Here is a 6,935-nt window from a genome sequence, read left to right as displayed (position 1 = left end):
TTGCATAACACATGTGCTTGGTGGTGAGGTACTATAAAGGATTAAAAACTAGAGCTATTTTAAAAGAATTTATAGTCTAATATGGTAAGCGAGATAGGATTATAATAATCTAAAGATATCCCAGTTATCTCTTAAAATACCTGTTTATTTCCTGAGTAAACTTTAGAATATTTTCCATAATTAGGAAAATAATTGATCTTTTTTTTTCTTGTAATATTTGTCTTTGCTATACTATCTTGTTGAGGTCCTTGAAATGAGTGTCAGGCATAGGTGGGGTTTTTCTTTTTGACATTTTGGGGAGGCTCTTTTATGTCTTAGCAAAATAAGTATTTTAAATGTAGTAAGCCAATTTTAATCATAAAATTATCTATAGCATAATAAACCCAGGTTCAATTTCCTTAACTGGTTTACTTAAAAATTAATTCTGTTACTTGATTTTTCTCAGGATATTAGTGAGATAATTTTTGTGCATTATCTTTTTAAGGGATTTGTCATCAAGTACTAACTGTAAATAGTAAATGTAAGTTTATTACCTTTATCTCCATAACTATATATTCAGATTTATTCTAAAGTTAAGCACGGTGTATTCTGAGAGTTTGATAAATTTAGAAAAGCAACTTTTAAAAATACATGTTAAAATAACAAATCAATACTCATTGTTTGAACACCTGGTTTCCATTTAAAGAATGTTGCATAAACATTATGTATAAAGTGACAGTGAAAAAAATATGAAGTTCCTTAAAAGGTAATTGCTAAAAAGTTCTTTAATAAATTGTTATCCCCAGATACATAGTGCTCATCTTATATGACAAGTTTACACTGCATTTTGTTTTAACATCTGCTTTTAATGCTACTTCAATATAATTTATTCTTTTTTTCTCCCCTTCTACCTTTATTACAATTTATAAAAGCTTTGTATTAATCTACCTCCTTGGTTTGTCAAAGTTTCTGTATAAGTATATATTCCCAGAAGAAACTCTACAATAACAAAAGTGACATTTATTAAAATACTAGTTCTTGCTTTATTAGTCATTAGTAGTTTATTATTTAGAGTTATGTAGAGGCAGAAATGCTTTGGAATAATTTAATCCAGTTCAGAACATATACGTCTTACTAGATAGGAAACCTAATAACATTTAACTATATTCTCATTTATGGCATTATGACTGTGTTGACTTGGTAGGTTTTATTTGTTTGCTGGTTTGGTTCTTCTTTTTTTTTTTGACTTGGTGTTTTATATTAAAGTTAGATAGCTTTACTGCCTAATATTACGTGTCTTCTGATGTAAACTTGGGAGTTTGTTATTGGAGACTTCATTTTTTGCAGTGTTTTTGTTCTTGAAAAATATACTTATATATTACATTTTGAGATGGCTACATACTACCAGTATGTTTTCAAGGACCAACTTAAATTCAGTTTCCTCTATAAAGTAACCCATATATATCCAATCGCAATTAATCTTTCATGGCACTGAACTACTGTACCAATTTATAGTACCTCTCATGACATTAATACATTGAATATTATTATGTGCATTTCTTACTAACGTATTAGTGCAAAGTATGTGCTAAATTTTTTTTTAAATCTACTAGATAAATATTTTAAATGCTCTGGAACAGTTTATTCTTTAAATAAATATTATAAATAGAAGAAGATCTATCTAATTTTTAATTCAGATTTTTTATGTTTAGGTTTATTACAATAAATCTGTTTATTTCCTTTAGTCTACATTCAGTTTTTTCCTTGAAATTCCGAGGACACTGACATAGAGAAAATCATTGAAAAACCTGGGTATTTTTTAAAACTGAAGCACCCTTCCCTCCCCTCACCCTCCACACACATGCTGTAAGTAATATTTTGCAATGTGAAAGTGGGGAAAATTTTTTTTAAGAGACAGTTAAACTGTTGAGAATCGACTAACCACTGTGATATCTTAAGGTAGCCTTGAGAAGAGAAGATTAAACTATTTGAACAAATTAACATCCAGGAAAAAAGAAGATGCAAGGAGACATGGTAGAAACCTAGCAAGACTCAGAAAGTGAAGGAAGAAACTTCCTGTTTCTTCAGAGAGATGTTTTAGTTGTCTGTGTTGAAGAAAACTGACCTGACCAGAGAGAACCTGTTACACTGGAAAATAGCCTCTAACTTGACATGTTGATAGACTCATTCTTGCCCTGGTGAGAAAAGCTGTCACTGAAAAAAGCTAAAGTACTTAATGAATAGGCTGCATCTCTTGTGGGTATGCTATAGTAAGTGAGGCCTACAGTAAAGTTTGATCCTGATGGAAAGCAGTCAGCCAAGCAGAATGTGAGTAGAGCTTGAAACTTCAGAAATATGTGTTTCTTCAAGTATTTGTTGAGCATCAATTATGTATCAGGCTAGGTGCTAGGTATGGAATAATGATCTAGATCAGGAGAGATGATGTTGTCCTCATGCAGAATAATCTAATAAATAGAAGAGATAACAAATACATAATAATCGTATTTGGTGATAATTCTTGTAAATTCTGATAAGTGTCTTGAAGGTTAAGTACAGGATGCTATCAAAGGGTAAAGATTGGATGGATAAGAGCAGGTCAACAACTTATACTATATATTAAAAACAATGAAAAGATGATGGGTCAGTAAAAAGTTATTTGTGGCATTTCAAAAGGACCTGTGAAATATATTGTCTTGTCATTCTTGATTTCTTCTCCCTCATCACCCACATCCGTTAAACATTATATCCTGCTAAAACTACAGCCTTTAAATATTTCTTAAAACTGTCTTCCTCTGTACTCTGAACCACTGCTCTGGTTCAGACTCATTGCTTGCTACCTGGACTACCACAACAGCCACTGTGTTGGATTCCTACCTCCAGTCTTATCCCATTCAAATTTGTGTTCACACAGCTCCTACAGTGATATCTCCAAAATATAAATTACTCCTTTAATGGATCTCCATTACTCCTTTAATGATCCTCATTATATGAAGGTTGAAGTCCAGATTGCTTAAGATCACAGCCCCTTTGAGTACTACAGATCTCTTACTCCAGGTTTATATCTTGTATGTTCTGATTCATAGTTTCCACATTATACTCGTCTATTTTTTTCTTTCCTTCCTGTCCTTGCTGTTGCTTATCCACTTGTTTAAAGTATAAATGTACAAACAAACACTACTCCCACGCCCCCATCCTTTGGGACCGGCTCAAGCATACTTTTTGTAAAAATCTTTCACTTACCCATTCCATCCCCAGAATGAGACCTTGTGCTTCTCTGTGTATATATCCATTTATAGTTTTATTTATTACATTATTGTATGATTATCTGAGACCAGGAAATATCTTAATCACTTTTGTATCTCTAATGCCTAGTGATAGTAGGCATTCAATATTTTATTATTACCAGATTTTTAGGTAAATAAATGATTTGCTTTAAACTGGTCTCCATATTCTGAAACTATTAAGTATAAATCAAAAAATATTTAATATATTTTAATATATGTCCTCCATCATGAAAAGTTCAGATTCACTGATTTGAGCAAATATTTAGTCTTAATAATTTGTGCCTATAATGAGACCTTTATGAGATCTTTGCTACCTAGTGCGAACAGTGCCATCTATTGGCTATTATCCAGATTTACTTGTATGCTTAATGTTTTGTATGTTTCCTGGATGGTTTTGAGATTTATAATACCATAATCTTAATTATTCTATTTTGCTAAGTGAGCTTTAATCACTAAGCCATTGTTTTGGTCTAGTCATAATAATACTACTATCAAAAGTAATAAAATAACAAAAAATTTTTTTAAATCTATTTGACAAAAATAGTTTACCTCTGTCTCACTGCTGTTGCAGTCATTGCAAGTGGTGTATGCAAAGACTAGCAGAACATCAGCTCATATGATGAGTACAGAAAGGGATGTTATAGTTCAGGTCTTTTGAGTTTGCCGTGTCTGTACCACCCTACTCTGTTTCATGTGCTCTGCCTCACTCTTGCTCTACTATTCTCTGTTCAGTCTGCTGCAGAATTTCTCACATTTATACAAGAGTGCTATGACATTGTTTGGCTTACTCTTGATGCAAACAAAGCTTTGACAAAAGTGCAATTTTTTCTCATTAGCCTGGAATAATACTCCTGGTACTAAATCAAATGGTACTTTGATTTACCTTCATAAAAATAAGGATTTACTAAATAACTTGAGAAATTCAAGCCTTATTATTTTGTGAAAATATCTGAGTTGCAAATTTTAACTGCAATAAGAGTTATTTAGTCTTTATAACTGCCAGAAAATTTAACATGAGGACAGCAGTGGCTGGGAGGCCATTGTTGTCATTTGACATTTGGACAGGCCTCCTTAGCAGCAGTTAGGCATGTTTACAGACACATTAAAAGCAAACACTAGCACTTTAGGAGATCACATGATACCAAACTTGTTTATGAACATGAATGTAAACTCTGGCACTGAAATTGCATTGAATTGTTTGATAGTAAGTGGGGCACTCATATGTTTATATTAGTAGTTTTTAGTGTAACACTAAAAACACATTTAAAAATTCTCAGCAAAACATTCTGATAGGGATCCTTTTAGAGTATATTAAAAAAACTCTCAGGCTTCTTGAACTCCAGGTGGAACTCTAGTTTAGAGGTTGTGATAGAGCCATTAATCCACTTAGATGTTACCATTTGACAGTCTCCTAGCAACACACAGAGACATAGATGATATGTAAGCATTATGAGTGTACTGAAGTACTTCTGTATTCCAGATTTTCCTTCTTTTTAATCTGAGCTGTTCTAAAAGGCAATGTTCGGATAAAACCAAACTTCTTTTTGCAAAAGATGCTTTACTGACTTTTGCTCTTCTAGTTATGGTGGATATCAGTGTCCCCCAGGTGTCTGTGGCAGTTTTGAGGAGAATTGCCTTATGTGTTCAAAAGCAACATATGTGGTTTGAAAAATTAAAGAAGAAATGAAGACAATGACCTCCACCTCCTCTTTTTAAATCCTTCTCTGCTTTGACCCTCCTCTGCCCTGTGCTCCTGCCGATCCTACTAGGAACTGCCACATGAGCAAGGTATTACCCTGTGTGCCAGGCCGTGTGATTGATCTTCCTACGGGAACTTCTGTCAGAATATAGGAAGGGTGCCTGTCTCCCTTTTCATATTACGTTCTGATAAGGGTAGGGAATACCTAAGCACCAATGCCTCTTACTCCTGAATGTTTTAAAGAAGATTATAGTGAAAATAACTTTGAGTTTTTTATTCCCACCCCTCTCTTTTCCTAAGACCCATAAATAAGACCCAGGTTAGAGGTGGACCTGGGGCAGGAGTCTGGATCAAAAAGAAATCAGAGTGATATATACATATTCTATACTTGGAAATCAGAAATCTGAGAGCTAAAACATTGTTATAAGTTCAGCTTATCTACTTTAGCTCACTCTTCCCTGAGGAAGACTTTTTTTCTAAGCCATTTCTTGATCCAACACTAGATTTCTGATAGACCCACTCCAAGGTTGACCAGGCAAGCCCTGAAATGTGTGAATTTAACTCAGTTTAAATTCAGTATGGGCCAGCCAGCTGCATTTGTAATGTTTGCTGGTGAGTAGACTATTGAGTAGACCAAAACACCACATTTTATGTTCCATTTCTAATCATGATAATGTTCTGCTATGCTTAATCATTAAAAATATATTGTCTCAAAATTTTTTTGTCCATGCAGTTTTTTATTGTTCCATAATTATCATTCTTAATAATTTCAAATTTTGAAATGAATTTTATAATAATATGGGTTTACTGATAAACTCCACTAGTAGCATGCATATATGTAGTGCTTGAAACATCTCTTCCCACAGGTCTGGGCTCCTTTGCATGTTCAGAATGGAACAGAGTAAATGGGTTGCTGGGTTTTCAAGGTTTCTCTGTTCTGTGAATTGCCTGATCAAATAACCTTCTCTGAATATCATGTTAAAGGTACCTTTTATACTTTTAGCCTATGATCTTCATATGTTTAGGTTTATAGTTTCAGAGGGCTATTGTAGCAAGAATTTTAACGGTTGTTAAACAGCTCTATGGGAGGATTTGCTTTGGACTTGGAAGTGACCTAAAATGGCACTGTTGTTGTTTTCATAGATAATGATTTCTTTCATCTTGTTTCACTTGTTTGGAAAGATAAACAAGTTTGTGTAGGTTTAGTTAAGTGTTTATTGATATAGTCAGTCACTCAAGAGCCCAAGAGATATTGCTGATTCAAGCACTAAGGTTTATTTACCTTCAGAAACAATGTGGATGAGAAGTTACTTTCACTAGGACAGAAAGGATATCAGGGACAGAGATCTGGAATACTTCCGCACTAATAATCCAAACACCAATCTTCTAATATAACCAGTAACTTATTATCTGAGGAGTATAGGCATTTTCTTATCTCAATATTTGTTATGTATAAAATATGATAATTCAACATTGCTTGATTTATTTTTTATCCACATACTATGAAATAGAAGTCTCATGCGTTTCTTCAATAAATTATTTATTAAGAATCTTCTATGTTCCAGGTACTGCTTTGGGTGATAGGGATACAGAAATGATTACAAGCCGTCTTGGCCTTAGGACTTCACTGTTAATTGAGACCAGTAGTTCCCAACCTGCCTGAACATCAAATTATGTAAGAAATCTTTAAAATATCATAAACTCATAGGTCCTTTCATGAAGACTTATGTGGAAAAATGAAAGCAAATATTGCATAACTGAATACCTTGTTTCAGGAATAGGAGACTTCCAGTTCATAAAATCACCTTGCTATTTTCTGCTTTTGCAACCCATAGAATATTCTCCTTACCCTGTCTCTTCTTGTCATCTAGATCTGAGCCTCTGAAATAAAAATAAAGGGAAATTAAAGAGTTATGAAGTAACTTAAATTAGTGAATTATCATTTCAAAAGGCAATGATTAAGTAAGGATGCT

General features: G+C 33.3%; 1 protein-coding gene across 1 annotated transcript in view; it reads left to right on the top strand.

The window, feature by feature from the left end:
- RSRC1 (arginine and serine rich coiled-coil 1) overlaps positions 1-6,935 on the top strand; it is a 352,876-nt gene that overhangs the window by 172,335 nt on the left and 173,606 nt on the right. The window lies entirely within an intron of this gene.

This window comes from Camelus bactrianus, chromosome 1, assembly GCF_048773025.1.
Source record: "Camelus bactrianus isolate YW-2024 breed Bactrian camel chromosome 1, ASM4877302v1, whole genome shotgun sequence".
Taxonomy (NCBI): domain Eukaryota; kingdom Metazoa; phylum Chordata; class Mammalia; order Artiodactyla; family Camelidae; genus Camelus; species Camelus bactrianus.
Note: the sequence above shows the minus strand (reverse complement) of the source record. Positions and strands in the feature narration are given on the sequence as shown.